This window comes from Myotis lucifugus, unplaced genomic scaffold (genome assembly GCF_000147115.1).
Source record: "Myotis lucifugus unplaced genomic scaffold, Myoluc2.0 scaffold_253, whole genome shotgun sequence".
In the NCBI taxonomy this organism is placed as follows: Eukaryota; Metazoa; Chordata; class Mammalia; order Chiroptera; family Vespertilionidae; genus Myotis; species Myotis lucifugus.
The window spans coordinates 1,295,424-1,323,194 of NW_005871301.1; the positions used below are offsets into that span (position 1 = coordinate 1,295,424).

The 27,771-nt window shown below is 41.0% G+C and overlaps 1 long non-coding RNA gene across 1 annotated transcript in view; it reads right to left on the reverse strand.

Annotated features, from left to right (window-relative positions):
- Positions 1 to 20,327: 20,327 nt before the first annotated feature.
- LOC106698862 overlaps positions 20,328 to 27,771 on the reverse strand; it is a 37,508-nt gene continuing 30,064 nt past the window's right edge. Inside the window, exon 3 of the long non-coding RNA XR_002831687.1 lies at positions 20,328 to 20,424. This is a non-coding gene — a long non-coding RNA (uncharacterized LOC106698862). The remainder of the gene's footprint in view (positions 20,425 to 27,771) is intronic.

Sequence of the window (27,771 nt, forward strand, 5' to 3'; positions counted from 1 at the left end):
GTGTTAAGTGAGGTAATATATTGACAGAGAGGACACAAAGCAGAATGCCTGCCACCTAGCAAGTGCTCAATAAAGTACAGCTAATATTATTATTAGTCAAAATACATATGAGATAAACCTAGTTTTGCCCTTTTGGATAATATTCAGCCTTTATTATTCATCACCTTTTTAAGAGTTCTAGATGTAGTTAATGAAAGATATTCCTGTGTATCAAACCTTTCCAGAAGACGTATAAGAAATTGTAAAAGTGGTTATCTGGTGCAGTGGGTGGAGGAAAGGAGGGGAAATGAGAAGGAAAAATAGTTTTTACTCTACATTTTTTAGTATTGGTGGAATATTTTGTACCATGTGCATTATTTTCTACTCAAGAAAATAATTATTAGGAAGGAATAATCTGTGACCACACAAGACATGAATTAATATGCTAGCTAGAGGCTTTTCATAGGGTGAAAATAATAACCATAAAAGTAACAATGGGTACCAAACTCTTAAGGATTTGGTGTTAAGCTCTTTTGCATAACCTCACTTGACCTGTCCCCACAACACCATATGAAGTTAATATGATCAGAGTCCTCAAGTACAGATTATGTATTATTAACATCCCCAAGTTACAGATAAGGCACAACAAGGTTTAATAACTCACTGGAAGTTACCGAGCTAATTAGAAGCACAACCATGACTGAAACCCAGAAAGCCTGGCTCCACAGATGCTCAGATCCACATATATATCATCTGAAGAGATTTTTTTTAAAGTATCTGTATGGACTAAGGAGATGTGAAGACCAAATACATTGTGGGACGTGGGATTGGATCCTGGAACAGAAAAAGAACAGTCAGAGAAAACTGCAGAAATCCAAATAAAGCCTATATTTACTATTGTATGTTGATTCCGGGGGTTTTGACAAGGTTGGAGCATGGTTTATATATGATGTTCACATTAGGAGAAGCTAAGTGAAGGGTCATTCTCTCTACTATCTGTGCAACTTTTCTATAGATTTGAAAGTATCTTAAACTCTTTTTTTTTAAATGTCTTCCTCTGATCACAGCTGCCAAGCATGAGTGCAGTTTCAGAAAGATGCTTCTCTGAGGGGGAATGCTCACTCGTTTTCAAATTCTGGTCTCTTCCCAGCCTGGATGAGCCCAACTCTGTGGCCAGTGACTGCCCACATTGGACCAACCTGCCAATATCCTGATATATTAAAGGAATCAACAGATTGAAACCATTTTGCAAAAGAATAAAAATCTAATTAATTTATTTTTACCTTTAATATGTTTATTTATTTATTTTATTGATTTCAGAAACAGAAAGGAATGGAGAGGGAGCTAGAAACATCAATGAGAGAGAAACATCAATCGGCTGCCTCCTGCATGCCCCCTACTGGAGATCTAGCCCACAACCCAGGCATGTGCCCTGACCAGGAATCAAACTAGCGACCCTCTTGGTACATGGGATGATGCTCAGCCTACTGAGCTGCACCAGCCAAGCAAAATCTAATTAATTTAAAAATAATACTAAATATTTCTAATGCCAGAATATGCTGAAACTGTTGATCCTCCTCTGCCCAAATTAAATGTCAAAATCCAAAGACAGTAAACAGTGTTTTCCCAGTTCTTCCAAGATGTTGCAATTCTGGTTTAAATGTGTCTGCTCTGCACCTGCCAACTGAATTATTGAATATATGAGGGTGAAGCTAAGCCAGAGCTACTGATCAGTGAAATTGGGTGCAACTAGGTGGAAGAGCTAGACTGCTGAGAGCTCCAGCAAAAGCCAACATCACTCAAAGTGCGGAGGATCCTGCTGAGAAAACATGGCATTACTTGGATGCCTGGATGCATGAGGCTCGGGGGAAAGGTTCTTTTAGGAGCCCCGGGAAACTTCTTTATGACGCTGGGTCCATTGCTCTCCAGTGAAATAAAACTAGAGTTTGGAAGAAGAGGGGCCTAACTATAGAACTGGACACTGTTTGTCAAGATGTTGCTCTATCGAAACCCACTTTCTAAGAAATAAAACCTTGAAATATTTTTCATTTGCCTTTAGAGAACTATCTACTTTCACAGTATCGTATTTAACCAACATCATAAGCAGACACTGAAATCAAAGCAAATATTAAACTGTGAGGGTAACCCGAAGGTGGCAAATTACTCCATAACATGCAGCTGGGGTTGATGAAGCATTAAACGCATGGGATTTAGCCTTCAATGCCTACAGCCTGGGATGCACTCTAGAGATTATACCCACCCTGGGGGAAAATGCTGATCCACTTACTACTCATTTTGCTTTTAAATCAAGACAGTTAAAGGCATATATATGATTCAACATCTCAGGATATCTGTGAGAGCTTCTGTGGCCAAGAACAAGTTTTTATTTTTATGTGAAACCACATTCCACTTTTTTGTAATCTGCTAGATCAGTTATAAAAGGGTTCTGAATTCGGTTCTCTCAAGGCAGACCCTGAGATGAAAAGAACTCGTGTGCAAACTATTGATCTGGGAAGTGCTCCCAATGGTAACCAATCAGGAATGGCAGAAGCAGGACCTGATAGCAGAAGCCAAGCGAGGATGGGATTTCAGGCAAAGCTCCCCAGAGGATCGCTTCAGCCTGATACTGCAGGGAACCCAGAAGTGTAAGCTACACCCCAGAATTTGTCCTAATTCCAGGCAAGGTTGGGACTGACGAGGCACCTGTCCATCATGGGCTAAATCTCACCCTGTGTGCAGGTAAATTCTCTGGTATTTCTTATGCACAGGCCAAGCATCTCTAGGACTGGAGGGCAGGCCTCCTAAGAGAACCACAGGTGTGGGTAAGAGAAGCAAGAGCTCACAGAAGCCAGGGAAGGGGTGCACAAAGGAAAGGAAGATACAAGAGGTTCTGGGCGGAGCGGGCAGGGCACCTCCAGGTCTGCGGCTGTTAAGAGAATTTGACATTCCCATGCCACATGTTAACAAAAGTTTACCGAAAAACTGAATTCAGTATAGCAAGCCTCTCACTAGACACCTGAATGTCGCTTGAATTCCTAAGTTTCGTACCAGAACAAAATAACCATTGTATTGTTTTTCATTGTTTTCCGTTGCTGGTACTTTCATTTGTAATTATAAATTACTGTTAACAATGGGTATGCTATACTTGAAATTTGCTAAGAGAATAGGTCTTGAAAGTTCTCACCACCAAAAAAAAAGGAAGGGAAAGGTATGTATGTGAGGTGATGGATGTGTTAGTTAACCTTATTGTGGTAATCATGTCATTATATATGAAATCATTAAATTGTATCCATTATAGTTTACACAATGTTATTTGTCAATTATATCTCAATAAAGCTGGAAAAAATTTTAATAAGTAAATAAGTCATAAATTACTATTACTTTTATATCATTATAACCAATTTAGTTTGCAGTGAGTTATTTGGTTAACCCTGTGATACATAGTAAATAATACTTTGGGCCTATAATTTTCCAGCATCTAGCCTTTGGTGAATTATGCATTATGAGGAAGAAGTATATGAATTATCATACATCTGTTGCTAAAGTACACGTATCCTATATAATAAAAGCATAATATGCAAATTGACCAAATGACAGAATGCCCAGTGTGGGGGCAGGGAGGCGAACAGGGCCAGCGAGCAGGTGGTGCCAAGCCAGCCAAGGCACATGCCAGCGGGCAGAGGGAGAGGACGGTGATGGGGGGGGGGGCAGCGGTGACCAGTGTCGGCGGGAGGGAGGAGGGCACTGGCAGTGGCAGGGTGATGGGGGCGGCGTGTCCCCTGATCAGCCCACCCAGTCACCTCCCACAGAGGGAGGCCAGACTCCCTCAGTAGGACATCCCCTGAGGGCTCCCGGACTGTGAGAGGGCACAGGGCGGGCTGAGGGACACCCCCCCCCCCCCCGCCAGTGCATGAATTTTCGTGCACCGGACCTCTAGTGTATGTATAATCTCCCAAAATGTACTTGTTCCATGGCATATCAATATCATCTTCTTCAAAAAGTGGAACTGGGGCAAGGGAGTGATAGGGAGAGTGGGGGAAGGGAAGTCCAGGGTCTATTGCTCCTCAACTATTTGACATCCATTTTTGAAAGGGACGATCTTGAACCCCTGGACATCAAACTACCAATTACACCATCACTCTCTGTATGAGGGAAAAGACCATTCATTCTGTCAAGAAATCCTTGCTTTTTAAAGGAAAGAAATAGATTTATTTTTAAATACATTGTTATTGATTTCAGAGAGGAAGGAGGAAGGAGAGAGAGATAGAAACATCAATGATAAGAGATAATCATTGATCGGCTGCCTCTTGCACGCCCCACAGAGGAGATCGAGCCCACAACCCAGGCGTGTACTCTGACTGGGAATGGAACCGTGACCTCCTGGTTCATAGGTCAATGCTGAACCACTGAGCCACGCTGGCTGGGTGATTTTGATAGAATACCACAGGACACCCATTACCCAAAGAAAAATCATTGATATTTCCAGTTTCCTCTCTAAACTTTGTCTGCTCAAACTAAATGAAAAATATGCTTCTGAAAAACTCCTAAGCCAATAGAAAACATGGCCCCACTCCACCAAAAATATTTGAAATTATTATTTTCTACACCAACAATTTATAATGTGAAAATGGAAGGAATTTTAGGCATTATCTATTATGACACTGCTTCATTTATCAGTGGGAAAACAGAGGCTTTGGACATTGTCCCGAATATAGTGCTATTTATTTCCAAGCCAATGAGTCCTACTTAACTACAACCAAAATCATGCAAGTAATTGTGCCTTGCCAAAGTCACAATTAATAATCAAAGAGAAATATACAACATTTAGCACGTCAACTTGAATATCTTGGCTGTTATCTCCACAAAATAAGTCTATTACATGAGAGCTGGGGTTAAAGAACTTTGTCAACAAGTCCTTAGCATTGTAATTCAAATAAATGTTATCAAATAGGAAGTTTTCAGCATAATTTTCCACTTGCATTCCCACCATTAGGTTAAAATTACCAACTGCACCTGCTGTCCCATTTGCTGCTGGCACTTCTTTTAAATAGGATTTCTCCCCTTCACTTATTCCTCACGATTTATTTTAATGGGCCAGGAAGTAAAAAGTACAACACGCCTGGCCAGTGTGGTTCAGTGATTGAGCATCAACCCATGAACCAGCAGGTCTTAGTTCGATTCCCAGTCAGGGCGCATGCCTGGGTTTGGGGCTCAATCTCCATTAGGGGGTATGTAGGAGGTGGCCAATAGATGATTCTCTCTCTAGTCCAGTGGTTCTCAACCTTCTGGCCCTTTAAATACAGTTTCTCATGTTGTGACCCAACCATAAAATTATTTTCATTGCTACTTCATAACTGTAATGTTGCTACTGTTATGAATCGTAATGTAAATATCTGATATGCAGGATGGTCTTAGGTGACCCCTGTGAAAGGGTCGTTCGACCGCCAAAGGGGTCGCGACCCACAGGTTGAGAACCGCTGCTCTAGTCTATCTCTCCCTCCTTTTCTCTCTAAAATCAATGAAAACTTTTTTTAAAAGGTACAGCACAATAACCTAGAAATTCACATTTAAAAATCAAATGTTTAGGGGGCGGGGTTCAATATCTTTCCCTGAGGAAATTTAATGAGTTAGGATTTATAAGTTTCTTATGTTTTCCAGGCCATGGCATTTAATTCAAGCAACTTTTGACCATCTACTTTCTACACAGACTCTCTTGACCACCAAGTCAACACTGGAGCCCAACTTGACTTATGACAGGGCCATAGCCTCTCAATTCATCCTATTCTCTATGACCCACAGCCTTTGAAGAGCTGCTTTTCATGGTAAAGCCTGTACTCTGGAGACCCTAGGTATGTGTTCCACCTCCTTGCATTACATACGGTCTTAGAAATGCCAAGTCAAATGAGCAGAGCCAACATGAAAGCTGATGTCTCACAGTCAGGCATTTCTTTGTTTGAATCTCACGTTTGCTAATGACTTTCCATGTAACTCCTCTCATTATCCGTTTCTTCATCTATAAAATGGGAGTAAAATTAGCTACTTTACAATATTATGGTGAGGACTAGAAATAATGATTGGAAGTTTTGCCTTATACGTGTTAATTATATAGTAGACAGATACTCAATAGATGGTGGTTAATAGCAGTGATTTCAATGTTGGTGAGCTAGAGAAACACAGAGTGGTCAGGGGCTCTTGGGAGGCCTCCTTCCAAATATATTTTCACTGGAAGCTACCAAGGTGGAAAAGCTGGTAGTTCCTAGCACTTCCATCCACCACTTTGCTTCAACTTATTCATTCTATCTGGTAGTGATGAACACAGAGGACTCTGCTCTGTGGTTGGAATAGCACCCCTTTCAATTCCACAAATGAACTCTGTTTGAACCAAGTGAAACAAAGCCAAAGACTGCAGATGCTGCTATAAATAAATCAGTGACAACAACCTGGACCACGCCATGACCCCGTTTCTACCGTCAGCACTTAGCAAATTGCCCCTGTAACACACGCTCAGAAATCTTTCTCAGTGACAGAGGAGCGCCACGCCACTTTGGCAGAAGGACCCAGGGCTTTTGCAGTGCCCATCCTGACTCTACCGCGTAGGAACTCACCTTAGTCCAGCGTTACCAACGTGTTTTATGCCAGTCTACCATACCGGGCTGTTATTTAACCAAGTTATTTAGATATCAGTACTCCTTTAATGCCCTGTTACTTACCTTCTCTTACCTGCCATGTCTTCAACTATAAAATGGAGATACTTGCCAATCAGGCTTGGTGTAAGGGTTAAATGAAATTATATAGAGTAATCAATATGGTATTTTCTTTATACTGATAAATATCACTTCATGATCTTGATTCACCGTTACAACTCTATTTCCTCTCATGTTTTGGAACATTCACTGTGCTCTTCTCTCTTGTGTTATTTTCATTAAAAGGGTGAGCACAGCACCTCACAAGTCTGTGAGGCAGAACCTCTGCTATTGCAGCTTTCCTGAGCAGGGTCTCAGCATCCAGCCAAGAAAAAATGCCAACCCATTGCTGGCTCTCCCATCGGTTAGTTTCCATTAGCTCCGTCCAAAATCCACCAGTAAGTCTACTTAACTGACAACTTCAACATGGAATTAAGCATACGTTTTTATTAATGTACCTCCGTGGTCTACTAAGGCTATCCTCTCTCCTTGTGTTCATTTCACACTAAATACTAAGGATAGGTATTTCCCAAAGTTTTTTTCCAGGCTCAAAGTGACCCTTTAAAAATGACTAGATTTTACCATTGTCAAGATTTGAGATGAACTGAGTGTGTTGAATTTGTATTTGTAAATTGATCAATGATAATATTAATAATGGACATTTATGGAGTACTTACTATGTGCTAGGCTTATATTTATGGTTATGTATTAAATCCTCACAGCAATGCTAGGTAGTAGGTACTACTCTTATCTCCATTTTACTGATGACGGAACTAAAGATTAAGCAACTCACCCAAGATCACACCGCAGGCATTTAAACCTTGCCCTCTAGTACACCCTACTGCCTTTCAAAGATCACAGGAAAAATAAAAACACATAAAAATGATTCATCTAAGCTGTTCCTATATGACTCTGAAAAAAATAACAGTTAAACAGTAGTACAGTGCCATTGGCTCTTCCTCACCACAGGCAAGAACTATTTACTGAGCCCATCCACTCGGCCAGGTGCTGGTTGTTTACCATTATTTCTGGTTAATTTTGCAATAAAAACCTGGCCCTGATCATTGAGTAGACTGAGTGCTGTGCAGGGCTACACCATGAAACACCTGTGTTAGTGCATCCTTCCCTGAGTCCCCTAGTACTTAGTGTCACAGAATTTTGCCTTTGCTAAAATACACTGAGACACCATCCAGTCCCCACCCTTGACCCCCACCAATCGGCCCAGCATTCCAGAGGGTATATGAGCTCTGGGTGAGACGTACCTGTCCAATCCTCTGACTTGTTACACAATTATTGAAATAGTGTTGGTACAAAACTTAATTAACAGAAAATTATATATAATGCACAGTAATTCATTATAATTCAGACAGTCTGTAATGGGAACATTATGATGAACTCTGGAGAGTCATTCCTTCCTAAAGTTAACCCCTTTCATGTAAAAAGAAAATTAGATTGCCTGAATATAGTCTCTTCCCTGGGCATTTTCTGCATCTTTGAAAATCTCCATTCTTTGAAGGACTGTACTGGACTTACAATGGCTTAAGGTCGAAAGTCTCCTCAATTGGGCTGCATCCTCTCTGAAGTGGCCACATGGCTTCCCATTGAGTCTTCCATTTATTTATTCAGTCAATAGTTACTGCTGGTGCTGATGCTGGTGGTCTCTGCCCTTGAAGAGCTTACAGTCTACTGGGAGATATAGATTTTAGACAATATAAGTACAAACTATGGTCATTGCTTTCAGTAATTCCAGGAGCCACAAAAAAATCTATCATTGTTACTGTCACATTTCTTAACTCCAGAGAGTATTTTAAACTCCTCTACCCTCCCCCATGCCCTATATTTTTTTCCCCTAGAACTGCTGAAAATCTTCCATTTGCCCTCAGACCCCCTCTCCACCCTTCCATATGATGTTGTGTCTCAGGATGTGTACAGAGTATATGACCTTGGCTTCCTGTTGAGTGCAGTTAAAGGGAGCACAGACCAGAGGTTTTAAAAAAGAAAAAAGGGAGAGTAAGGTTGAGGTATTTTCACCAACCCTCTCCCTCAGCATCATTGTGGGGGTAGCTGCAACCTTCAAATGAAGACCACAGCTTCTACCATGCAACCCTCTCCATTCAGTTCTCTCCTAAACCCCCCAAATCCTCTCTCCTCCCACTCCAGATTATGGTAATACAGTCCCGCCCCTGGTATTGTTACCCCTTAGAGTTTTAGCAAAATCTCTCCACACCTTTGTAATTAGTTCTTTATTAAACTCTCCTCAAATCACCCATTTTGTTTTTTTCTGTTTTTTTCTGTTGTGTTTTTTTTTTAAATCACACGTTTTGAATGGGCCACCTGTTTCTTGCAAGGACCCTGACTGATACAGCTGCTTTGAATTTCTCCTTCACTTTGGCTTATGTACAGAATTATATCTGAGATTTCATGAAGTTTTTTGCCCAATTAGTTAACTTTCTTTTAGTGCTCACAATATGCTTCTCTGTTCAACATGCAGACAGGGCTTCGCCCTGAAGGAACCTGGGCTAATGCTACAAATGGCTGCATAAATATGGTGACCCCAAACTTTATTCTCTAAACTGCAGCAATTTTAAAAAGAAAAGAGTTGCTTTATAGTCTAAAATGTGACTATCCCAAGTTCATTGTACACATAAACAGGTCATTGCACTGTACTGTAAAGAAATGTGAACGGGCTGTCATAGGTGAGCAAAGCAGACCACAAACTCAGACTCAAAGAGCAGTCAAGAGAACGCTTCTTGAAAGTCTTGAATCTGCTCCTTGAAGACCCACCTGACTATAGTATCCCTGGGTCACATCATCTCTTTTGCTAAAGACTCACCTTGGCCACAGCTGACAGCTTGAGACATCAGGGCTAAGTACATCTTTATTTCAACAAGAAAAGATTCACTCTCTGACCTCAGAAATAAAATGTTTTTTTAAGTATATATACGGTGTCCCCAAAAAAATGTATATACAATTTAACAGACTGCTCAGCTGCCCAAAGGAAGGAAGAGTGACACCAATAGGTAATAACTGGTGGGGGAAAGAGGTGAGGCATCTATTAATATGTATAACATTTTTCCACCCAAGATTTGTTGAGTGTGATCTATATGCTCAAGAACTGGAAATACAGAGATGAACATAACAAAGTGCTTACCCTCTGGAAGTTCAGAGCCTATTAGAAAATGTAGAACCAAACAAATAATTTACTTAATGTGATAGTACTTTTGGAGAAACGGACTTACAGAAGAATGGAAAACTGGATGAAAAAAATATTATTTATGGATACATGGACATTAAATCTGTTCAAGGATCAGGACTGTTGTATACAATTATTGCTGTAGCAATAATTGAGGTTTTCAAATTTGCAAGACTCTATCATGAACAGTGTCACCAGCAGTTCTCAAGCCTGGTGATTTACAGTCTTGCTGGCCCGAAATAAGCCACTGTCCTTGCTTGTCTGCTGAGACACGAGAATTCTACTTCAATAATCACTTTAGGGTGTATAATCAACACCCCAATATCTTCTATTAACAGTTCACTTACAAAAGAATAGAGCTGAGAAGGCAACCTGCAGATGTCTTACTGAGTTATTAACAATAAAACCACTGTAGATATAGCTCCCAGGCCGTTCCTCAATCTATTGGGTGGAGAAGTATCTTAACTCTCAGCTAGATCCACTTCTCTTAGGAGTTCATTTTTCAACTTCCTATGAAAGGAAAAGTGGTTAATATATGGTCTTTTCCCTTTCTCTCAAGAAAATCATTGAGGATTACTATTTTTATGACATGTTTGGAAGCTTTCAACGCACTCTGTGCTGTAGCAATTTGACATGAAACCTCAGAAGTGCACAAATGGACATTTGGCTATATTTTCAGGAGGAGAACGTCTATTACCCAGGAAATCTTTAGGATTAAATGCCGTACAGTCACCAATTTATATTCATAGGTAGAATCTGCTCTCAGTCATAAAAGGACACTGGCAGCTTATCACCCACATAATCCCACTGGATCAGTAAACCAGCCAGGAACTCCAGTCTAAGAAGCTTCTGCCCTTCAAACCGAAATGTCTGGACGTAAACCCTGAGGAGACAGTACCTTAGATTTAGAGCTCTGGTTTGGTTTAACCTTAATTCTTTCTATAAAAGAAAATCCATCTGTTCTTCTGACGAACTTCAATAGCTATCTGGCTAACTAAGAAATCTTACTGACAGTTATAGAACCACCCGTGTGAGAGTAGCCGTGGAGGAACTGACACAGTGCAGCACTATAATCTTTGCTGACAAATGAATCCTAGAAAGGGTGCTCTTGTCCTTGAGAAGTTACAATTAATCTGCGAGCCTCAGGGGTGGAGGAGCTGAGAGGTATTTGCAACTATTGCAAAAGAAACGGAAAATAATGACCCCCTTCTGGCTCATTCTGTGGATTTTTACTAAAAAAAAAAAAAAAAAATGGTATTCTGAATCCTGAGAGGCTTATCTTATGGGGATAAGTTAAAACTTCCTGATAATATTATGAAAATCAATTATTGAGTTGTCATAAGTTTGAAATAAATAGATCAGCCTAAACTTATTGTTCTGTCTTCTGAGTTGGTCCCTCGCACTCTTCATCAGCCAAAACTTCATGGGAATATATGGATTTATTCACACATATAGTCAGATTTTTAATTATAGGGACACAGAAAGAATCAAAGTTATAGAAAAAGTGGTCCATGGTCATCAAACCATTAAGACACCTGCTTGTTATTAAAAGAATCATATGTAGCTGGAAACATTCTCTGGAAATCGGCTCCAGGATAATGGAAGGACCAAATACAAAAGCTTTGGAAGAAAAGTAAAAGTTACAGTTTTGGGGTTTTTTTGGTCAAAATCCTGGTGGAATCAATTCAGCACAAATTTTTGATAACAAAAACTCTAGGCAAAGTATAAAACAAGGGGAACTCCTTTACATGGCAAAGGTATGTACTACAACTCACGAAATAATATAGTAGAGGCATCCTTTTTGAAGTCAGCAAGAAGACAGGAGGCCTGCTCCTCATGTTTGAACAAATTTGAATGGAAGGTTCTAGGTTGTGCAGAAAGAAGAAAAGGGAAGAGAAAGAGAAAAGTGGGAGGAGAAAATAAAGGAAGAGAGGGAAAGAGTGGGTAAGAGAAGGAAGGAAAGAGTGTAAGATTTGGGGAAAAAGAGCAGCAGCATTTTTTGCAAATAGTGTAATTTTCTACACAGGAAATTTAGCAAACTCTGCAGACCAAAAATTAGGAACAAAAAGGAAGTTCAGATGTTTTCTGAGCATAAAATTAATACTTTTTAAAAGAATTACTTTCCTATAAATAAATCACAAATAGGAAATGTGATTTTTTTAAAGATAACCACTTAAGTGATTTAAAGTAATCTATAAGATACTTAGAAATAAATCTACCAAAAGATGTGCCAGAATTTTATTGAGAAAAACACAAAACTCTATGGAAGGACTTAAAATTTAAGAATTTACGGATGGCATGACCCAAAATCTTAAAAATGTCATGTAGTATCAAATTAATGTATAAATTATATGTAATTCCAGTCAAAATCTAACACACAGGCTTTTTTTCATGCAAATTTACAAGCTGCTTCTAAAATTTATATAGGGGCAAAAAGACCATTTAAGGAAAAAGGACAATATAGGTGACTCACCATAATTATATATAAAGACATTATGCAAGGATAGTAATTTTAAAAGTATAATATTTGCCAGGAATAAACCATTAGAGCAATGGATCAAAATAGAGAGCTCAGAAACAAATTCTTGCTTAATGGACACAAGATTGCATAATATAACAGAGATGACATCACAAATCAAGGGAGCGGGTGGGTTATTCAATAAATGATGCTGGAACTGTTAATCTGGTAGATATTAATAGTGCTCAACAATGTTGGATTTTTCTCTACTTTCCGACAGACTGAAGTGCACCCTTCCGTACCTCGTAGTCAGGCCACGTGACAGGTATGGCCATGGCCTGTGCACAGAGTGACATGAGCTCCTAGGACTGCAGGAGTGAGGTCCCCTCTGCAGTCCGTTCTCCTGCAGCTAACAGAGGAGGCTGTGTGTTCTGGAAGAAACTGGCAGAGCCACTTCCACCTTGGTGTTTGAGAGAACCAATTCTCCTCACCCCACCCCTGACTGGTCACCAATGTTGGACACTATACGCAAGAAACAAATCTTTGGTAAGCCATTGAGATCTACAGCGTAATTTGTTACTGCAATTTAACTAGCTTATCCCGATAATGCAATTATCTTATAGAAAGAAAATAAAACTAGATCCCTATCTCAGGTCCCAAGTGGATTTTAATTTAACTTAGACTTAGTATGTAAAAGAAAAACTTGAAAAAAAAGTTAGGAAATATACAAGGATACCCTTTTGACCTTAAATAAAATACAATAAAACTCAAACCATAAGGAAAAAGATTGCTAAATTGAGTACATTAAAATTTTAAAACTTCTCTACAACAAAAAATACTATAAACAAAGTAAAAAAAAAACAAACACACAAAACTACAGTTTAGCCGAAACCGGTTTGGCTCAGTGGATAGAGCGTCGGCCTGCGGACTGAAAGGTCCCAGGTTCAATTCCGGTCAAGGGCATGTACCTGGGTTGCGGGCACATCCCCAGTGGGAGATGTGCAGGAGGCAGCTGATCGATGTTTCTCTCTCATCGATGTTTCTGACTCTCTATCTCTCTCCCTTCCTCTCTGTAAAAAATCAATAAAATATATTTTTAAAAAAAACAAAAAACTACAGTTTAGAGAAGATATTTGCAACCCATACAACTAAAAAAGATTAGTATCCAGTATATGTAGAGATCTATAAAACAATAATGTATCACACCCTAAATAAAAAAATATAAATATTTATATTCTAATAAATATCATAAAGTATATAAACTATATGCTATATATTTATTATGTATTCTAATAAAGTAAATATAGTAATATTGGGCTATAATATTCTAATTAAATAAATATAATAATAAAGTCGATGCACATGCTTGTGATTAGGGAAACCACTTAGAAGATGTGACTTGTGGCTTTCCCAGTAATTTCCTCTGCTCCTTAGAGTTGCTCAATGCTGGAGCTCTCCGGAACAGCCTTTTGTTTTTGTTTTTTTTTTAATTAAGTCATGTTTTGTTTCTCTTAGGAATTTTTTTTCTTCTAATGAGGTTATAAACTCTCTAGGCAAGATTTGAAATCTGCAAAGCATGTGCCTATTCTGCCTGCAGGTATTTTTGGCTTGCCTGGCATGATGCTTTTTCAGATTTAATTTGAATGTCTCTAAGTGAATCTGTGAAGCTCCTCCATTCACAATAGGCCCCACCATTCTCTATTGTATGGTTTTCATTCAACTCACATATTTGTTACCTGCCTGAGCTCTATGGGCATTCAAAGTATGCCTTCTGTCTATGAGCAGGGATTAGCCTTTCTTTTTCTAAATGATAAGTCTATAAAGTCATTAATGGCCAGACACTGTGCTATTTGCTGTAGCAGCACAAATAAAAGACAGTCGCTGCCTTTGTTGGAGTTCAAAGCCTCTTAGAGACGCACATATAAATAAATAAATTAGAACCCTAGTGAGTGCAATAAATAAATTAGAACCCTAGTGGGTTCAATTAGGGTTACATACAAGTAGTAGCTCTAATTGTACAAAGCCAAAGTAGAGGGGTGGGGGGTGGAGGTGGGGGGTAGAAGCTTCTTAGAGGAGGTGATACCTGCTACGTTTTTGAAAAATAAATTCTTAGGCAATCGAAAGGAAAATGTAGCCCAATGTGGCTCAGTAGGTTGGAGCTTCGTACTGTGCAGCAAAGGGTTGTGGGTTCAATTCCTGGTCTGGTACATACCCAGGTTGTGGTTCAATACCTGGTAGGGGTGTGTTTGGGAGGCAACTGATCAATGTTTATCACATTGAATTGCTCTCTCACTCTCTCAAAACATATCCTAGGGTAAAGATGGACATTCCTGGCAGAGGAAACCTCACATCTAAAATCACAGAAGCAAGAAACAGGTGATCCAGCTTGGGGAGCAAGTCAAATGTGAGAGGGTGATGGGAGATGAGGCAGCTGCTCAATTACAATGGGCCTTGTATGATTTTGGTTAAAACTGTGGCTCTAACACTTGTTAAATGGGTGACTTTGGACAAACTAGTTGAACTTTGTGAGTCTCAGCTTCCTCAAGAGTCAAATGTAGATAATTTCCCCAGTGTTCTAATGATTTAATGAGATAATGTTTGGTTAAGTTATTAATATGGCACCTAGAACATGAGATGTTATTAGGAAATGTTATCTTAATCTGAAGAACAGGGCAGTTCCACAGCCTTTTGGTCACTTTAATGACCTTCCTATGGGTATCTATAGAGCATCTGTATTTTCTAAATTTTCAATGATGAACATATATGGCTTTCACAACAGAATTAAATAAAGCTTTTTAAATAATATGTGGCTTTTTTTGATGGACATAGACAAGCGTATTCTAAAATTTATATAAAAAGGCAAAGAACTTAAAATCGATAAAATAATTCTGAAAAACTAAAATAAAGTTGGCAAAATCACTCTACTTAATGTTGAGGCTTACTACATAGCCATAGCTACTAAAAGAGTACGGTATTGGCAAAGGGTGAGACATATAGATCAATGGAGCAGAACAGCGAACCCCGAAACAGACCCACACAAATATGTCTAAGGTGCAAAAGTAATTCAATGAAGGAAGGTTAGCCTTTTTAACAAGTGATACTGGAGCAACTGGCTATCCTTAGAAATAAAAAAAATAAAAATAAAAAACCCTCAACCTAAACATCAGACCTTATAAAAAATTAAAATAGATCATAGAACCAAATATAAAACATAAGTCTATGAAGCTTTTAGGAGAAATCTGCAGCACTTAGGGTTTGGTGAAGAGATCTTAGAGTTGACACCAAAAGCACAATGCAGAAAAGGGAAAAAATGATAAATTGGACCTCATCAAAATTGAAAACTTTTGCTCTGAACAGATCCTGTTAAAAGCATGAAAAGACAACTTACAGACTATGAGAAAATATTTGTAAACCACATATCTGTCAAAGGGCTTATATCTATAATAGTTAAAGAACGCTCAAAACACAACAATAAAAAAAGAAAAGCCAAATCCAATTAGAAAATGGGCAAAGGGCATAAATAGACATTTCCCCAAATATAAAAATGCAGAAGCAAAATTATCCAGATGGAGAACAGATTGGTGGTTACCAGGAGTTAGGAATGAGGAGAGGGAATGGGCGGCCATAAAGCGATAATAGGAAGAACCCTCTTGGTAATGGAGCAGTTCTATGTCTTGATTGTGGTGGTAGCTACACATATTTACAAATGTGATAAAATTGCATAAAACTATTGACACACATGCACTCAAAATTGGTAAAATTGGAATAATCTCTGTGGATTGTACTAATGCCATTTTCATAGTCATGATATTGTACTATGGTTATGCAAGATCTTTTACTATTGGGAGAAATTAGGTGAAGGATACAAGGCCCCATCTGTGTTATTTTTATAAATTCCTGTGAATCTACAATCATTTCAAATTTAAAAGTTTTAAAAAGTGCATGAGTGTGAAATTGTTTTGTGTTCCTAGTTTTATTTTATACCTAACCAAATAAATTATTCACCAGTATCTGTGACTTGCTCACTGTACATCGACTACATTATATAAACTTTCTATTGGCAATTTTGTGCTCCATTTTAAGAATCCATGGGACTCTGAATGTTTCTTTAAAACCTTCAAAAAACTAATCACAGTCCTAGCCAGTATGGCTCAATTGGTTGGAACTTCATGCACCAAAAGGTGGCAGATTTGATTTCCAGTCAGGGAGTCAGGGCACATACCCAGATTACAGGTTCAATTCCTGATCAAAGCAAATGATCAGGTCTCTCTCTCTCTCTCTCTCTCTCTCTCATTAATCATGATCAGCCCTATTTGCAGGCACCAAAAAAAGTTTCTCAACAGAGAAACCAGAATTCAACCCAAGTCATTATGCTCAATTAATATTTGACAAATGAGGCAAAAGCATACAATGGAGTCAAGATAGTCTCTTCAATAAACGGTGCTGGGAAAATTGGACAGATACATGCAAAAAAAAAGAAACTAGACCACCACCAACTTACACCATACACAAAAATAAACTCCAAATGGATAAAGGACTTAAACAAAGATGGGAAAACCACAAAAATCTTAGAAGAATCCATAGGCAGCAAAATATCAGACATACGTCATAGCAATATCTTTACCGATAGAGCTCCTAGGAAAATGGAAACTAAGGAGAAAATAAACAAATGGACTACATCAAAAAAAAAACAAAAAACCTTCTGCACAGCAAAAGAAACCACCAACAAAACAACAAGAGAGCCCACTGCATGAGAGAACATATTTGCCAACGTCATATCCGATAAGTGTATAATCTCCAAAATTGATAGGGCACTCATACAACTTCACAAAAGATAAACAATCCAAACAAAAAATGGGCAAAGGACCTTAAAAGACACTTTTCAAAAGAAGACATACAGAAGGCCAAGAGACATATGAAAACATGCTCAGTCACTAATCATCCCAGAGATGCAAATCAAAACAATGAGGTACCATCTCACACCTGTCAGAATGGCTATCATCAACAAATCAACAAACATCAAGTGCTGGCGAGGATGCAGAGAAAAAGGAACCCTCATGCACTGCTGGTGGGAATGCAGACTGGTACAGCCACTGTGGAGAACAGTATGGAGTTTCCTCAAAAAGTTAAAAATGGAACTCCCATTTGACCCAGTAATCCCACTTCTAGGAATATATCCCAAGGAATCAGAAAACACCCATCAGAAAGGATATATGCACCCCTATGTTCATAGCAGCACAATTTACCATAGCTAAGATTTGCAAACAGCCTAAGTGCCCATCAGCAGATGAGTGGATTAAAAAACTGTGGTACATCTACACAATGGAATACTACACTGCTATAAAAAAGAAGGAATGCTTACCATTTGCAACAGCATGGATGGACCTGGAGAGCATTATGCTAAGTGAAATAAGCCAGTCAGTTAAAGATAAAAACCACATGATCTCACTCATTGTGGAATATAATGAACAACATAAACTGACGAACAAAAATAGATCCAGAGACATAGAAGCATTGAACAGACTGTCCAACCTCAGAGGGAAGGCAGGAGAGGGGAGAGGGGTAAGAGATCAACCAAAGGACTTGTATGCATGCGTATAAGCATAACCCATGGACACAGACACTAGAGGGATAAAACGGCTTGGGGAGAGGTCAATGAGGGAAAAAGGAGACATATGTAATACTTAAACAATAAAGAATTTTTTTAAAATACACCAAAAAAAAAGAAGTTTCTCACCATAAATCTCTGTTCTGCAAGTCTAATCCATGCCTAAACTTACCTAGCAAATACCATAATATACTGAAGAGCTTAAAAATGAACCGGTCCTCCCTTGCTGGACTAAGAATGGCCCTCATCAGGGTATTTTGCAGTCACAAGATGGCAATTGAGTCCCTCTCTCACTACTTAAAATAAGTCTACAAAATCCTTGTGTTGCCTCTTGAAGGAGCTGACCCCAGTTTTCATGATTCCAAAGTGAAACTCTTTCAGAGTCACAGAGCCTAGAAAGAAATTCACAGGTGCCCCTCATGGTCATGATCGACAGGGTGACCTTTACCAAGTGCGAACCAGAATCATTTGTAGAGTGTCTGCTGTGCTGTTAATGCCTCATTCACCCTACAGCTCCACCCCGACCCCCCAAGAGAAAAGAGACATGGGAGCTTGGCAGAGCAGAATCAGGTCACCTCTACATCCTGGCTGTCACTGCACTGCCTACCAAGAGCCCAGTGTCCCCTGGCTAACATGCCCACATGGACCTGCTCCTCTATGGTGATGTCGCTGAGGCAGCTCCCCTTGTGGGTTTAGGTGGCCCCCGTGAGGGTCAACGGGATGCTTTTTATCTTTTAACCATGATTTCCCACTCAGGCAGGGAGGGACGCAGGGGATTTCATTTGACTGCCTTGGTGTTTGGCAGTCACTAAGGAGTTAAAACTGGTCTGTGCTAGACAACTGAGACAAGCAGGTGCAGAAAGAGAAGGGCAGCCTGGAAGACAGAGAGTCCAGTCCAGATCTCTTCCTTGCATACAATGCAACTGCAGTAAAGACGACTAATGCAGTGCTAGTGGGGAGGGGCATAGTGTTTCCATTAGTAAAACTTTGATGCAAAGGGACCAAGTGCCCAAGGCAGAGGGATGGTGATAAAAGGAGCCACCTAAGTTTAAATTATGAGTAAGCTCCTGGATGCAGTTATAAAACTAATTTCAAATGGTGATAAAATTGTGTCGTTGTAGGTGAGGTTTCTGAAAGTGTGAATTGATATGCAAATAGATATCTTAATATATCTATCTGATTCCCCAATTAAAGTGTTTGTTCCTTTAACAGTAGGGCCCCTAGAGTGTCTAGTCTAGTTTTCTGCATGTACTAACATTCCATAAATTAGAGAAGGAAACTAATATTTGCTCAGTATCTAGTCTGTGTTCTTTGGCATATGGAAATTCATTCAGGTTAATCCTCACCACAAACACATTAGCACATCCTATTTTCTGCATTTTGCAGAAGTGGAAAGGTGCTCAGAGAGTTTTAGTGACACGCTCAAAGACGTAAAAAGTAGTGAGAGAAGAGACATTCAGATGCAGGCTAAGTGCCCCACCCTAAGACCAGGACAAGGAGAAAATTCTGAGATGTCCTAAATTAAATTACAGCCAGCCAGAGAGAGGGAAGACAAGGGGAGGAGTTCATCGGTTAACAACTGCAGGGCAAAAGCAACCAAAAACTACTTACATTCCTGAGTGTATGTTGGGACTTTGAGTTAACTTCCAGGTGGCATCAAAAAGAGAAGAGCCAGGTGCCACCACATCCCAGGAGCCTCCACTTCTTACTTACACATGAACTATCCACAACCCAAAGGAGCAAACCGTCTTCCTCACAGACCCTGCACCTATCCCAGAACCGCCCTCCCCCACTTCACCCTCTCCCACCCACCTTATCTGTAGCCAATGCAAATTCTTTCAAAACCACCTACATCTATCCTCCTCCTCCTTGAAGAATGAAAAGGCCCTTCAGATGCAGGCCTCCAGGCATGTTTGTCTTTTCCACTAGCCCTGCTGGTAGTTTAGACTTCATGCCCCAAGACCATGTTTTTTTCTTGCTAGCAATGGCCCTTTCTATTCAAAAGGCTTTCAGCCATGCAGGTTTAAAAAAATTTGTTTTACAACCATGTTCTTCCAACAGGACCAACCAATCTCCTAAATATTCATTTCATTTCATTTCAAATGTATGCAAAATGTGGATGTGGGTGTGGGGGTGTGTGTGTGACAAAAAGTTTATTGAATGTTTTCTGAATCGAGCAGTATTAAGTTCTGCTCTACTAGTATATTGCTGTAATGTTAATTGAAAATGGGTAGTCCAGGTACTGCAACTCTTTATGGAGAAGGTAATTTGTCTATCATGCTTCCAACATAAAAAGTGATAATATTAGTAGATGGGAGAGAGGAGGAGAGAAAGGGAGAAACTGGAAGGAGGAAAGAAAGGTTGATTTTATGCTGGCTTCAGAAAGGAAACTTACCCAGGTTTCAGAATACCGTGAGGTCATTGCAAAGTCTGAATGACAGCAGTTTCCAATTACAAAAATATCTTGGTGAGATCACACATCTTGGAGGTAGCAGTAGGAACTCTGTGTTGGAAGACAAGACAGATTCTTTGTAACAGCAATAGAAGTTACAAGCTCTATTTGACCCATGCAAATTTTTTTACTTCCACCCACCAAGCAATTCCAGAGGCATTTTTTAAAATAAAAGGTTAATATAAAATATACGGTGTCCCCCCAAAAATTGTATACACACTTTAACAGCTGATAACTCACTTAATTTTGAAAAGGAACCATATGTTATGTATGTTAATAAACACTGACTTTATAATCATTCAAAATGTGTATATATTTTTGGGACACCCTGTATATATGGGCAAGAAGTTTCTTTAGTGCTTTCTGAATCAAGAACTATTAAGTTATGCTCTATAATGTTGGTGGTTTAGACTTCATGCCCCAAGACCAAGTTTTTCTCTTGCTAGCAATGCCGACAGAGAGAGAGGGAGAGAAAATATATATATATACATAAATATCTGATACAGTTTCTCAAATAGAGCACTGCATTAAAGCCAAAGTCCAATGTAGAATACAGAGTGAATTGAATCAGCTGCTGAAAAGATTGAACTTTACTGGAACCCTACACTCTTGGAAAACAGGGAGATCAAGAAATTCCACAGCTACTACCATCATCACCCTTTTGCATATCAGAAAACAGCTTAATGCTATTAAATTAATTAAAGAGGCCATTAGTCTGGGTGGCTCTATTGCCTTGGGAGCCTACATAAGCAAACTAAAATCAAAACCTATAAATGCTTAAGGATTACAATATTGAAACCTAAGGACAATCAATGATAAACAGCCAACTAAGCTTTAAGCTATAGCCAATTAATAATTTACTTTGTTGTGTGCCTTTCTCTATAAAAGTCTCCCCAAGCTTGTTTTGGTAGAGCGCTCCTAAACTCTTCTGGTTTGGCACTTCCAAGTTCAAATTAACTTTTGTTCAAATAAATGCTTAACATTTTTAATATGCCTCAGTTTATTTTTTAATACTGTAAAGAAGCATTCTTCCATATATTAATACCATTATACTTAGCTAATTATTAATAATAGGAAAGGATCAAAGGGAAGGTCAGACATCATAGACATGTCATTTGGGCAGCTTCACCAGGAAGCTGCAACTTCACCTTCCCCAGGGAAACACCAGCCTATCACTGCGGGGAGGGGTCCAACTAAGGGGAGACAGATATATGTCCAGTGAAGTTGGGGTGACTAGGAAAGGTGTTTGTCAGTCACACTTGGGAACAGAGATCATTGGCCAGAATGGGTGTGGCCACTGCAAGCCCAAAAAATTTGGGAATGCATAATCCCCTAAACAAAGGAATGCTCTCTTCACTCTTGGGGATCTTGTTGTACTTATGACTATTGTGACTCTTGGCTCTCTTTGTATTCACCCGTATGGCCCACGGCCACGTGGACCCCACACACAATGGACTAACGACTGCAGTGGGAAACATAAGCTAAGCTAGCCTGAGGCTGGACTGGACTCGCTTCAATATGGAAAGGAAACTCTGGACACTGGCTCTGATTTTAGCTCTACAGAAGCCCCAGCTATACTTCTACGGCGGGACAGAAGGAGAGGGGACCTTAGAAACTCAGACATGTAATTCCATGGAAATAAAGCTCTCTACACTATCTCATCCTCCCGTGGGGGCCTCTGAAAATTCTTCTTGTAACAGTACCCCAAGAACTCAACTTCCACCGGGAACAATGGGACTTATGAAAGACCCCACAGATGACCCCATGTTTATCCATGACAAGTCCAGACACAGGCCCCCCAAATTCTCATTCTTTGTCTTATAAATAATTACTTGATCTGTTTGCCCCCACTGAATGATCTGAGAAATGCCCACTAACTTGGCCAGGCAAATTTTCCTCAGGCTCCTCTTCCCCAGGCCCCTGAACTTTGGCCTGCCCTTGAGTTTAAGCAAGCATTGGGAGCTTAAGGAACCGCTGGGAAGTGGGGAGTGGGGGGAGGCCTTAACAGCTTCTCCTGAGAATCAGCTAACCACCAAAAGGACATTTCCTGCTCATCTGTTCAATCCACCACCTGCTCGCCCCACTCCCCACAACCAGTTCCTTCTAGGCTTATTTACTCTTCCCTATAAAAGAAAGACCCTTTCTGCTTGGTCTTTGAGACGCTTATGCATATTATGGTCAGTGTTTTCCTATCGCAATAGTTCCTTTCCTTCTATTGTAATAATCCCCTCCTCTAATTATAATAGTCTTTTCAAATAAAGTCTCTCCTTACCTGAGTCTGGATTTGGTTTTTTTATTTGACACTGCCTAAGGTTATAGTTTCTAATATACTTAGAAGTATATTTCTCCTCTGTAACATTTGCTTTTATTTATGATTTCTCTTTTATGGGTTTTAAGTATTCATCCCAGATTCAGAAGCCACATGGGCAGAGGGATCAAACCCTCTGAGGGTATTAACCAGCTATCCACATACATCTCAGGTTAAAATGGAAATGAATAGGTAGGAGGGCTGCTTCCATATGCAAACACCTCCAGGTAATCAATTCGATTCTAATATCTTGCTGGCTGCAAAATCATGGCTTCTGGGGCCATTTAATTCACTTCCAGCTAATGCCTGGGGTGCCAGTGCATAACAAAGGAAACAGAAAAAGTCTATAAAACTAAAATATTTCATTAGATCACAGCAAGTTAAAAGCCGGGCCAACTCCAAGCTTCACGGAGCATCTTTGGCATCTTACCCCTGAGCTGGCCCATATAAAAGGTTTGCAAGTATTTACAAACTATCAACTTTGCACTCTTGAAAACATCTGTTATCATCTGAGGTATTTTCCAAAACAAAAGTGAGGACTTGTAGATTGGCAACGGATTTTTTTTCGACTTGTGAATTTAGTAATAGGTGGAGTCATAATGTAGTTTTAAAAATTGTTGCCCTAGCTGGTTTGTCTCAGTGGATAGAGCATTGACCTGCAGACTGGAGGGTCCTGGGTTCAATTTCAGTCAAGGGCACATACCCAGGTTGCAGGCTCCATCCCCAGTAGGGGGCGTGCAGGAAGCAGCTAATTAATGATTCTCTCTCCTCATTGATGTTTCTCTCTCACTCTCCCTTCCTCTCTGAAATCAATAAAAATATATTTTTAAAAAATAAAAATTGTAAATCACATTTAATTACACATATTTCATGAGTTGATCACTGAAACCATAGTTAACTTTAAACATCCAGGGCACATTGTATCCATAATCATAGGCAGATTTCTTGTTCAGAAGTTTCCAGGGTACACTGTCATGGTTACCAGGATCAGCAGAGTGTTGAGAATTGTTTAACAACCAGCTCTGCGGGAGAGGGTAGGCCCTGATGTGTAGCACTTGCCAATTTTCATGGTGTAAACACTCCCACGATGACTAATTTCAAGCTATCAATGTGACTGCACTTGGAGTTCAGGAAGAGATGCTCACTAACCCACCACACAGATATAAAAGATGTAAATAACCTCAAGAGAACATAATAGTCAAATGGAGTCAAATAATTAGGAAGTGATGAGTTTTGAGTGAATGTCATTTTAGTTTAATTTAACTTATTTAACTAACTTTTTATAATTTAAATTTTAATAATGACTGTGTGAAACAATTGGCTTGCAAAATTCCTGAAAGTTTAACAGTCAGCTTTTGTATGTTGGCATAGCTGGTACCAGTGGACACCAGTGAGTCCAAGATTCATCCCTCACTATGGCCATAACCCCTAGAGGACTAGACAACATCTACACTAATAAAAGAGAAACATGCAAATTGGTGTCACTCCGCTATGCCCACCAGCCAATCAGAGTGACTATGCAAATTAACCCAACAAAGATGGCGGTTAATTTGCATACGCAGGCACGGAGTGAAGACTGAAGACTGAAGACTGAAGAGGCTTGGCTTCTTGGCTGCGGCCAGACCAAAGGCCTGAGTCCCAGGTGGCGGAGGAAAACTGGTGCCGGCAGCCAGGGGAAGGAAGGCCTATTGCACAAATCTCTTCATGCAACGGGCCTCTAGTTATTTAATAATACAGAAAGTATTTGGCTCACAGAAACATAAGGGGTGTTACTAACCAAAGGCATATCTTACCTATGGTGGGTTGATATGGTGGCCCCTGAAAAAGATATGTTTAACTGGAACCAATGAATGTGGTCTTATTTGGAAAAAGGGTCTTTGCCAACAGTATTAAGGATTTTGAGATTTTAAAAAAAACAACAACATTCTGCCCAGCCAGCAGGGCTCAGTTGGTTGAGCATCATCTTATGTACTGGTTTGATTCCTTCCCAGTCAGGTCACTGGTTCAATTCCCAGTGAGGGCACATGCCTGGGTTGCCAGTTTGATTCCCAGTGGGGGGTGTGCAAGAGGCAGCCGGAGGATGTTTCTCTCTCATCAGTGTTTCTATCTCTCTCTCCCTCTCCCCTCCTGTCTCTGCAATCAATAAAAACATATTTAAAATAAATAAAACATCCTGAATTATCTGGGTGTGCCCTAAATCCAATGACCAGTGTCCTTATGAGGGAGGACACAGACAAAAGGAGACACAGAGACACAGTGAAGACACAGAAACGCAGGGAAGAGGCCATGTAAAGATGAAGGCAGCAATTGGAATGATCCATCTAAAAGCCAAGGAATGGCAAGCATTGCCAGCAGCCACCAGGAGGCAGGAGAGAGGCACAGCACGGTTCTTTCTGGGAGCCGCAGAAGGAAACACCTTACTGACATCTTGACTTTGGACATGTGGCCTCCAGAACTGTGAGAGAATAAGTCTGTTGTTTGAAGCCACCATATTTGTGGTAATTTATTATGACAGCCTTGGGAAAGTAAGGCACTACCCCATGACAATCGGTCAAAAAAAGAGGCTTTCAAGATTTTAAAAGCTATAAAATAACTTGGAAAATTACATAACACTGTAACCACATACAATCATAGTGGTGAGGAGGCAGGAGAAATTTAAAGGGAAGGGCAGTTTACTGCTGCCCTAAAATGTCATCTCATATCTTGATAATCCTTATAGGTCAGACATGGCCAGACTCCCTGGTGACTTAGACACAACCTTAAAAGTGCCAATTGCCAGAGCTTATTTACCAGGTGGTAGAAACCGGTGTTCTTTAGCTTCTCGGCTCTGGCCTCTTTTTATCTCTAGAGGGCGTGATCCTATTTGACAGAATATTCTTGTTCTATTAACTGGGAAAGAAAAGAATAAAGGGGGGATGGGGCAATCCATTTGTGGCAGTGGCCAGGGGTGCACTTGGAGAGAAAGAACATTCAGCTCCACTGGGCTCTGGACCCTGAGCTCTGCGTCACCTGGAGCAGTTGTGCTTTTGTTTGTCTCGTATGTTGTCTTTCTACAGACTTCTCAATCAGAATAGCTCGACCCAAGCCACATCCCCAGGTACCTGGGGAGTTTGAACTTCGCCTCTGCTCCTGGCAGGGCGCCCCAGATTCTAAGGCCTAGCCGTGAATCCCAAGTGCCCCCATGGGTCTCAGGGGTTAGCCAGACTGACGCACTGGTCCTAATGGTCAGCGATTCCAAACAAGGCATTTGAGGGGGAGCTGGAATCAAGCTCCTTGCCTCACAACCCATGGACACACATGAATTAAACACAAGGGGAACTCTGAAAAGGCTGGTAGACCTTAAACTTTTTTCTCCTCCACACAATGATTCTTCAGAAAAGCACTTTGTAAATAAAGAGCTGTGCACAGATGGAGCAAATGCTGTGATGAGAATGAGTGTGCTGACCCTGGACCAGCAGGGCCTGAGAGCATCAGCAATAACAAAAGCCACCCTTTACTCTCAGCATGGGCCATGGACCAGGCACGCTGCTAATGATCATTTAATCCTCACAACAACCCTGTGAGAGAAAGGCTGTCCTTGCTTTAACTGGTGGGAAAACTGAACCTCCAAGATGTCCCAGGTTACCTGAAGGGGAAGTGACAGAGGTGACAGAGCTGGGCCCGCCCATAGCTCTGACCTTCCAGCCAAGGCCTAGAAGAGGAAACCCTGAAGCCTGAGGTCAGGTCTCTCAGCACATGTCCCAGAGAAAGGGCCTAATGCCACCTTTCACCAAAAGCCTGAGACTTCGCCATCTGGAGCAGCTCAAAAGAATTTTTTTTAATTTTACATAATGAAATACTTTCTTCTAAATTATCTTATGCTTAAACCCAATCCAAAAACTCCGAGTTGGGTCACTAAGGTTGAAGAAGGTGGCCTGAGGCTCCCTATCCAGGAGGTTGGCACTTCGTGTGAGCGGTACAGTAGGTGCCATGAGGCCTGAGGCTCTGGCTTTGGGTTCCAAAGAATGAGGTGGGGTTCTGGCTGACTGGCTCCAGGCCTGCCCCATGCATGGAGCAGCGAGTGGGCACCGCCTCACCTCCTCTCTGGCCCGGCCCCAGCCCTTCTGCCCTGTCACTCACATGGTAGGAAACACTTCACCACCTTCCATTTACTGTTTTATTCTCCAAAGATATGGATTTATAAGGTTAAAAACTGCAATTGCCCTCCCTTTTTTCTGGTCCTTATAAAAGCCATCGTCAGCTTTTCTGTATCAGCTAGAGTAGAATGTTCAAGTTCAGATCCTGCTGTGGGATCAACGGCAAATCCGAACCTCTGACCTCGGGGACAGCGGGTGGCCGGGGTCGATTTCCGTTTGGCTGCCATCAAACGGACCTCCTTCTCGTAGACCTCCTTCTCGTAGAGAGACGTCCTTCTCACAGACCTCCTCCTCGTATTCATCTGGAATCCTCCCCAGCGGCGAACTGATCATGTGCACGGTGTTCTTGCCAAACAGCTTGAACTCCTAAGTGGACAAGCCGTCGCTGGACCTGGATGTGCCTGGATGTGACCGCGGCGAGGGTTGGGTCCAGTTGGGGCGTCCAGCAGGGAGTTGGCCGATGCCTCCTGAGGCTCTGAGAAGAGACAGATGAGCAGCCCAGCAGGGGGCGGCCCGCCTTCGTCTCCACGCCCTGGGTGAGCTCTGCAACGGGGCCCAGGAAGCCCAGAGGCCCGAGATGGGCGCGTTGGCCACGGGCACTTGCACATACTGGATGTCCTCGTAGAAGGTGTTCTCCGCCTCCGCCGAGGCTTTGATAGCTGAGGTGATCTGATGGACAACAGCCTGAGCTAGCTGCTGGGGCATAGCCCGCTGGCTGCACGAGGCGATTGGACCAGGGCTGCCAAACCCAACGGGAAGTCCCGGGGGTGTGGTGAGCCAGGTCTCAGCGCCAGCAAGGAGCAAGGGCGGCGCCTTTTAGCAGAAAAATCTCAACCATCCTCTGGCCGGCTTGTTGGGGAAGCAGCCGCGCCACAAAGTCTTGGGAATGGTTTTGGGGGGAGAGAAGACGGGTCTCGCCCTTTGGGGCACAGCTTCCGCCAGCCCTGCTCTGGT